The sequence below is a fragment of the Miniopterus schreibersii genome, assembly GCF_964146895.1.
Source record: "Miniopterus schreibersii genome assembly, chromosome: 2".
Taxonomy (NCBI): Eukaryota; Metazoa; Chordata; class Mammalia; order Chiroptera; family Miniopteridae; genus Miniopterus; species Miniopterus schreibersii.
Window position 1 is genome coordinate 19,308,808 of NC_138102.1, and position 9,092 is coordinate 19,317,899.

A 9,092-nucleotide genomic window follows, 5' to 3' on the forward strand; every position below is an offset into this window, starting at 1 on the left:
TCACAACAAAGGAAATAATCAGCCAAGTGAAAAAGCAACCTGCCAAATGGTATGAAGTAGATAAGGAACTTCTACAACTCAACAACAAAGAAACCCAAACAATCCAATTAGAAAACGAGCAAAGGACTTGAATAGATACATTTGTAAATGGTTAAGAAGCATAAAAAAAGACAGTATCACCAATCATCAAGGAAATGCAAATCAAAATCAATACATTCAACGAAATATTATTCACCCTTAAAAAAGGAAATCTTGTATATGCTACACCATGGAAGAACCTTGAGGACATTATGCTAACTCAGCAGTTTTCAACCTTTTTCATCTCAGCACACACAAACTAATTACTAAAGTTCTGTGGCACACCCAAAAATATATCCTTTGTAGATCTGACAAAAAATAGGTGTAATTTTGATTCACAATAGCCACACTGGATGGCTATTGTTGTGTTTTCTGTTGTCATATTTTTATTTGATTATCTAAGGGATAAAAGGTCAGTGCCCCTGACTAAAGAGTCAGGTATTGCACATTTTAAAAAATTCTTGCGGCACGCCAGTGTGCCTGCTGGGGCACACCTGTTGAAAATCACTGCGCTAACTGAAACAAGCCAGGCACAGAAAGACAGTATTGAAGATTCTACGTATGTGAGGTATCTACAATAGCCAAATCCTTACAGATAAAAAGGAGCATGGTGGTTGCCAGGGGCCTGGGGACTGGGGAGCGGGATACAGCAAGATGAAAAAATCCTAGAGACCTGAGATCTGTTGTACAACAGTGTGCATACAGTTAACACAACTGTCTGGTACACTCAAGAATGGTTAAGATGATCAATTTTATGTTATGTTTTGAGCACAGTAAAAAACAACAACAAACCACACATATAAATCAGTACAAAGGAATGAATTTGTGACCTTATATGCATATGCAGAACTATATATATAAATTAATTAAAAATAAATGAGGTAATTGTTCAATTTAGCAAATTAAAAAAATAATAGTAGTAATCTAACATAAATCTGCAGAGATTTCACATCCCCCTTGGTATTTCCCAGTGTAATCATCTGGAACAGGAAACCAGAATGCAAATCCAGAGTCTGCTTTACTCACTAGCTAGCCATTTGTTATTTTGAGAAATGCCCTCTCTCAGATAGATTGTTCAGGTATACACAAAATACGTAATATATAACTATTATGTTACACATTTATGTATATACCTTGTATATATTCATATATACATACATACATATATAAATGCACACACAGATATAGTGGCTTCTGAGAAATGAGAAGATCTGGAGGTTTGATTTTAATGAAAACTACCTCCTCCAACATTTAACTATTTGGCATGTTAACTTCTATTTAAGGCCTATAGTACATTCCGAACACCTGTAATTAACTATAAAATTCTCAGGCTAAGTACCTTCAAGCTGTAAAGGAGTTAAAGGAGCTGGAGTTCAGTGAAGGTGCATAGTTTCCTGGAGGAACAATAACTTACAGTTCAAAGCCAAGAGTTGATTCTTCCAGGCAAGAAAACAAAAGAGCCCAGCCTGTAAAAGCCATCTGACTTTAGATGTGGATTGGCATGCTCAGGAGTGCTGGAAAATGAGGTGGAGGGAGGCAGGGGGAGGGATGAGGGCTGCTGGGGAACGGGGAGCGAGGGGAAAGGCCCTAACGCTAATAGGGTTTGAAAGAATACAGAGTGAGTCCAGCCCCTGCGTGCAGAGAAGAAAGGAACCTGGGCAGCTGACGCTAAATTCAGACTAAACTAACCGCACGCCCCTGGGGACGTCACAAGGTAAACCTGAACCGTCTCTGTCATTTACAATCATGATCAGGGAGGCAGCTTCTGTAATTTTACTGGGGAGCCAATTAACAGGTCCCTGCAGCTAGAGGGGGATGTCTCAGCCCTCCTCTTCTTTTTAGAGGAAAAATAAGGCAGGATGTGTGCTGCTGTCTCCGACTGTCGGAGAACTTCAGGCAATGCAGTGACTCCTGAGCTCCTGTGAGTGGCTGAAGTGGGCCCTTTCTCTGCCTTCATTTACTCTTTTCTACAGCAACTCAAATCAGCCTCCAGATCGCCCAGCAAAACTTGTTCCGTTCTCTTTGGAGAGACGGGAATGCTGGCTGTCACTCTCGTCTTCAATATCCTTGCAGCATTCACCTTTGCACATAAGCGGGAAAGGGCCAGCGAATGCACAGAGAAGAAGGAGGGGTCTTAAATTTTTATCACTCAACCCCGACACCATCCTTTCTCGTGCCTTTTAACTAATCGTCTACATTCACGGCCTATTTCCACATCTCTGACTCACTACTTAAGCCATCCCAACCCTGCTGTAACCCCCACTTCTGCTAAAAATCCTCCTCTCAGGTCAGGAATACATTGAAGTCACTCAGTGGAGTAGAATATTTAGTACCAGCCTGACTTGACACCCCACAGAATTCAGCAGTTATCTCCACCCTGAAACATCGTCTTCCCTTGACTTCCATGGAACAGCGCGCTCGCGTAACTCCTTTTACTTTTCTGACTGTGCATTCTCACGTTACTTTCAGCTCTCCTTTGATGCAGCACAATGTGGTATCAGCATTACTCAAAGCTTGATTAGGGATCTTCTTTTTTAATTTTACTTTATTTTCTTTTTTGTCTCGGGGATCCCTGAGTGACCCAGATAATTAAAGAACACTGGAGAGCAAATACCTGAAATTAAAAGGCCAGGGGCTACTTGCCTCTAGCTATTATTTCCATGTAAGAATGTGGGCCCAGTGTTGCCAGTTTTTTGTTTTGTTTTTTAACTTTCAGAGAAATTAAAAATTCTGATTTTTGTAAAAAAATATTATGCTTTTAAATTTTTGTTTAGAGCTAAGATGGAGTCGTTGTAGGAGGACAACCCTCACGCCAAGAAAAAAAATTAAAACTGGATAAAAATTTTTACAAAATACCTGTTTGAAGTCATCATAGAACAACACAGTCAGTAAGAACTGAAAGGCTAAGATCCAAGAGAAAAAAAAAACAGGTGAGCTCACCATTCTACACTGTTTTTCCCTCAAGGCATCTGCCAATTACTGTAGTAAGTGGTACTAAACAAGAGATCAAGTTGAATTTTAAGGCTAAGAGCTTTCAGCAGTCTCCTGGGGCTGGGAGGGGGGGAAATGGAGTTGAAGGTTATCAAGGCAGCTTGGATTCGAGGGGACTCGGTTTGGGAGGAAAGAGAATTGGAAAACTCTGAGCATGACTTTCTCTGCTGTTTTCACCCTGAGGGAATTGTTTATTCCTAATACTTTCAACATGAGAGGCTGAGAAGCTAAGAAAAAAGGATCAGCTATGAAGCCAGAAAGCTAAGCAGAGCTTTTGCCAGCCTCCAAGTGCTAGTGAGGTGGAAATTGGCACTCAAGGCCTGGCGAGGGGGCTGGACGAAGGTAAACAAGCTTTGTTCTCAGTGAGAGTCTTGAAAGGATTACTTCAAACTAGAACTAGAATAGTTCTCACAAAGCCTGAAATCAGCTTTAATGCCTCCCCTTTTCTAATTGAATCAAGGTGATCAATCCCTATTATAATTACTTACAAGTAAAAAATTAATTCTCTCTGCCAGAAGTTAGTATTATTCAGAATTTCTACACTTTGTCTACACAATATCCAGCATTCAATAAAATGGTCGGAGTCAGTCTTATCACTGCTTTTCTCTAGCAACCTAAATTAGCCTTCAGATGGGCCAGCCAGCCTTGCTGTCTTCAAGTTTCTGAGATGTGGCAATGTTGATAGTCTCCTTTTCTCCATTTTTTCTTTTAGAAATAAGTAAATTATTACCATGAATGACAGTGGAGAGACTCAACTGACAAAAACTAAGAGAAAAGAAATAGAAAATGGAGGCAGCCCACAGATGATCTAGATATAATATCATAAACAGTTTAAAGTAACTGATTATTAACATGTTCAAGAAATTGGAGACTCTTGCAGGCAGGTGCACTCAGAGTGTCAGTGTCGAAGGGTAACACTAGGATGACAGGTGTGGGGATTCTGCCAGCTTTTTTAACCTTGAAGGAGACAGACCAGGAGGCTTTGCTATAGTGAGTGGTCCGAAGGGTTGCTGGGATGCTTCAGCACCTGAAACAGGTAGACAAAGTGGAGCAGTATCACAGAAAAGAGGTCAGATTGGAGGCCCCTATTCAGTTGTATGGGGTGTGCATGGGCCTGAGCAAGCCCCACAGTACACTGAGTGATGTCAAAGACTGCCAGCAAAGACTGGAGTGAGAGCATCAACACCATCGAGAGCCTCAAACACATGAAGGATGCCTTGTGTTGTGCACTTCAGCCAGCTTGCTAAAACTGTGGAGACCCTCAAGAATATCTCAGTGCCCCAGATTGTGAGGAGACCCAGGACCTCATTACACAAGGGCTCCTGCAGGTTCACCAAAAGCTAATGGACCCTGAGATGGGCTAACAAATAAGCAGCACTGCATGAAAAGTGAGACCATGCACAACTCACCCCTCATCCATGGCTATTGAGAAGCATGAGAGGCTCTCAAATGAGCTGGCCAAGAAGCTGTGGGTGGTGCTGCAGAGGTCACTGGCCACCATCCTCCATTACTCCTCTTTGCTGGTCTTAGTTGTCAGGATCATCAAAAGGGGGGAAAAATTGATAGGTGCATAACTGATCAAAAAAGCAAACTAGCTTTGTTCCTTCTAGGAGGTCCAAGAACTGGAAGGAGAACATTTTTGCCATTTTGGAAAGAACCATGACTAGAACTGAGGGCACAGAGGCAGACACCAGGGAGTCTGACAAGACGTAGTTTGTCTGTCACCTGGAAATCACAAGTAAGTACATACTGGATAACCTCATCTTTGCCAAAAACCCAGTGGCTAAGTGTCTTCCTCCCTATTATGAGGTTTTCAGAAATCTCCTGCGCACATGGATACAGGAGCTGGAGTTGGAAGACCTAGAAGCAAATGAGATCATAAGTCTGTTGTTGTGGATCTTAAACACCTACCCAAGCACGGAGATGATGGGGAATGTGGGGCTGGCCCCAGAAATGGACATCAGTGCCATGGAGGTTTTGCTTTCTCCAAACATGGTCCCTGAGTTGCTCCACATGTACATGTCAACTCTCGCTTCAAACATCATTGCCTGGCTGTGGAAAGCACTAGAAACACACAAGACTGGATAAAAGAAACTGAGCCTGAAGCTGACCAAAGTGGGTACACCACTCAACAATCCCTGTCATCATTCTCCAGATGTTGGAACAGATCTTTCAAGTTGCTGCTCAGATAGGTGAAGACTTGAAAACTAGGTTAGTCTTCAGTTAAATAGATACAAAGACAAAGCTCAGTTGTATAAAGAAGAACACCTGAGAAAATGGCAGGATATAATAGCAATCATCATCAACTGCCAGGATCCACAGTCAGTTTGAAAGAGAACTACTTAAATAAAATGGAAGAGGGCATATCTCTGAGCCAACCACACACGGGTGGGATTTGAGACACCATTGCAAAGGAGGGCTGCAGCATGCTGGGGGAGATCTTCTTGGATCTGGAGCAACATCTCAATGAGATGATGTCAAAGAAGTGGCTGTTGGGCTCAAATGCTATAGACATTATCTGTGTTACCATGGAAGAATATTTCAGTGATTTTGCCAAAATTAAAAGGCTATCTAAAAAGAGGATAATGGTGAGTGGTGGTGGAGTACCCACAGGCCCTCAGGCAGAAACATGTCTCATTCCTAGAGTCTAAAGGAATACAAGGAGGGTGCTGAGAGGATGGTCAGAGAGGCTGAGCATCTCCTTCCTGCTCCAGAAGCTGGCTTCTGGATTTGGCAAAAATACTGACCCGCATGGTAATACAGTTGCCACCATTGCAGAAGTTATTAAGCTAATGGACCCTTCTCTGGTCAGCAAGTTCCTAGACATCAGGGATGACCACATCAGCATGCTGCTGGCCATGCCAGGGGATGCCAGCTGGGACATGAAACAGACCGTCATTGAGCCTGGAGCAGGGTCCAATGCAGGCAAATCCTTTCTAATTTGGATGCCTTTTCTTTCTTTTACTTGCCTAATGGCTCTGGCGACAACTTCCAGTACTATGTTGAATGGAAGTGGTTAGAATGGGCATCTTTTTGAATGGGCATATTTGTGGTTGTAACCTTAATTTTTGTTAGAATTTTATACATAAACGGCCTCACAATTTCAATACTTCTGTTCTTAGCAATCTAATTTTGTGTGCTGTTTGTTTCTGCTGACTTTTATCATTACCTGCATTCTCTTGGCTTGCTGATATTTTATTTTAAGGGTATTGTTGATCTTGGTCTGTGGAATCATTTATTAAGTGCCTCCTAATGATAATTTTATAATAGTCATCAGCCCCTTGGTCAACTGCATCCCTGCAAGCTGTCCACTACTGGGGCCTACCAACCTGCTGCATCTCTGGTCATAGTATATGGATTTTTGTTTGTTTGTTTCTCTGTTTTGAGATATAGTTCACAGAGAATTCCTCTACCTTTTGTGTAGCCAGCAATGCCTCAAAACACATTTGCTATGCAGGATGTATTTTCTCTTCAGTGAAAGGGCCCTCCCAGAACACCTGTCAACTATAATGGCAAACGCAAAGGTTCTAGCTTATTTTGGCTAGAAAGCAAATGAGATGTTTTCATTGACTAACTTTGATAAACTCTGGCCAAAGGCAATGCTATGTAGGGGTCAGGTGGAAGTATGACAGAGATGGCAGAGATAGGTGCCAATGAATCAATTATTTCTGAATTCAGAACCATCTGGCATTTGGAGGAATGACAGGTTGAGGGAATTAGGAAGGAAAAAGAACTCTTGGCATGTGCACTGGCATTCTTATGGAGGGCTTCTTTGGCAGAGAGAGTGGCATAGTGGCTTAACAAATCAGATTGGATGCTGTTGTTGCATAGAGGGAGCACCTATAGTCTATACTATAAAATTGTTTATTTGCTGCTAGGGATCTGTATGTATATAACTCTCACATTCTTGTACTCTTTCTTTTACCTTTCTTAGAAGGTGACAAGATAATCTATTACAGAACCAAAGAAATTGGACTTCCTAGTCCTACTACATAGATCTCCTCAGGGAGCTTCCAGGTTGTGGGGCTCTCCACAATGACCCGAGTAGGAGTGGGACTGGGATTGGAGATGCAAACCTGAGCCTTTGCACCAGGAAAAGACTAGCTCATGTGTCACCCTATGTCTGGCTGTCTTCCATCACAGCTGAAGTTGTTCCATTCTTTTGAACAGCGAAGGCAAGTCACCGTAATAGTCCAACAATTCTCCTAAGTGGTCAATTGATTTTACACGTGGATTTCACCTGTGTCTTTGGCGCTTGAATCTGCTACAAGGGAAGAGCCTACAAACAAGCTGATTCATGTCAGATGATGGGATATGAAATCCAACCGGCACAGTGGTGCACAAAGTGATGATTAAGGTCTTCTTCCACCTGATGAATGGGAATAAAATACACAGATATTTGAGAGATGGTAATACTTGCTTCGGGGGACATGAAAGCCACCTTTATTCTCATAAAATACAAAGCAGACAGCTACAGTTTCAGCTGACTGAGTTTCTGTTGTCCTGGCTCCTCGAATAGCCTCAAAATAAGTTTTACTTTGATAATGAAGCTAGAAAACACATACTCGGTAAGCCCTGGGCCTTTGCTGAGGGGACCAGAGGCTTGATTAGAGACAGGAGAAGTAACTCTGGCTCTTATGGAACCTAAGAGTCAGGGATTTGATTTAGGAGTCTCCTCCAGTGGACATCCACAAATTAATGCACACTAAAGTAGACTTGTCTCGCTACAAAATCAGTATTGAGTTGACTACTACTGGCATTTGAAATCATGGATCTAAGCAGCAGCGCTATCTAAAATACATGTAGATTACAGACACCAAAAATCAGATTGGATGCTATCTGTGTAGACGGAGCAAAGACCTTGATCAGCAACCCTGCCCTGATATTGTTGGTGGTAACATCATTGTTGAATTCTGCATATGGCTAGAAGGTGGGTCGCTTGGTGTGGTGAAAGGGAACCTAGAGTTACTTAAGCCAGTGACTACTTACCAACCACCATGGAAGTATTTTAACACTGTATCAACCAATATTATCATCATGTCAGTGTATACTGGCCACATATCAGTCTCTTAAGAGACTTTTCTAGAACTCCTACTACTTTCCAGATGAAATATGTGATATTTATTTGGTCATGTGCCTGAGATTAGTTTAAGAGTTCTCTTATTTTTTTCCAGTTATAGTGGTTGTTAGTTGCATTTTACATAGGTTATCATTTCTTCTTCTGAAAACCCCTTCTTTATTTCACTTTCATGAAAACTTCACTCTCTCGGTATTCTTCCTTTCCCACTGGTCGCTCCTTCCCAGGCATATTGAATAGATCCATTATCTACCCTTTATGTATTAGAATGTTCCAGAGCTCAGACCTAGAATTCCTCATCCTCTCTGTTTATTATCTTCCTTGGTGATTTCATTCAGGTTTACAACTTCAAATATCCTCTATATGTTGATGACTTTAAAATTCATACCTGCAGCCCTTATCTCTCCCCTGAGTTTCGTGTGTTTACTAATTTCAACACCAGGATTTCTGATAGTATGTGAAATTCTACATGGCCAAGACAGAGTACTGACTCCACCGTTCTCTTGGCCCCAGTCCTCTCCTCCTCCATTATACCGCATCTCAGTTAACTCCACCCACACCTACCCGGTTGCTCAGGCCAGAGGAGGAAGGCCCTGTCCTCTCCCTTCCTGGAGTCATATCCAAACCATCTGCAAGTTCTGTCACTTCTTCCTCGAAAATATGAATTGGTTTCATCTACTCATTGACCCTCTATTGCCACCACCTAGTTCACCCTAGTTCATCACTTTACAGCTGGACTCTTTTCCTGGCCTCCTAAGAGATTTTATTTTAAATAAGAAGTAAATTGGTTTTGAGATTTTTTTTTTTTTTTAAAGACTCATTGCCCCATTCACTACTGTATTCTTGATACTTAGAATAGTGCTTCACACATATTAGGTTCTGTGAATAGATATCAGATGAATGAATTAGTAATAAACATAAGATTTTATACCAAAGTAATACTTTT

The 9,092-nt window shown here is 41.7% G+C and overlaps 1 pseudogene across 1 annotated transcript; it reads left to right on the forward strand.

The window, feature by feature from the left end:
• The first annotated feature begins 4,084 nt into the window (after positions 1 to 4,084).
• LOC308553628 (exocyst complex component 3 pseudogene) lies at positions 4,085 to 6,009 on the forward strand (annotated as a pseudogene). The gene has a single exon. The product of its transcript is annotated as an exocyst complex component 3 pseudogene (transcript).
• Positions 6,010 to 9,092: the final 3,083 nt, after the last annotated feature.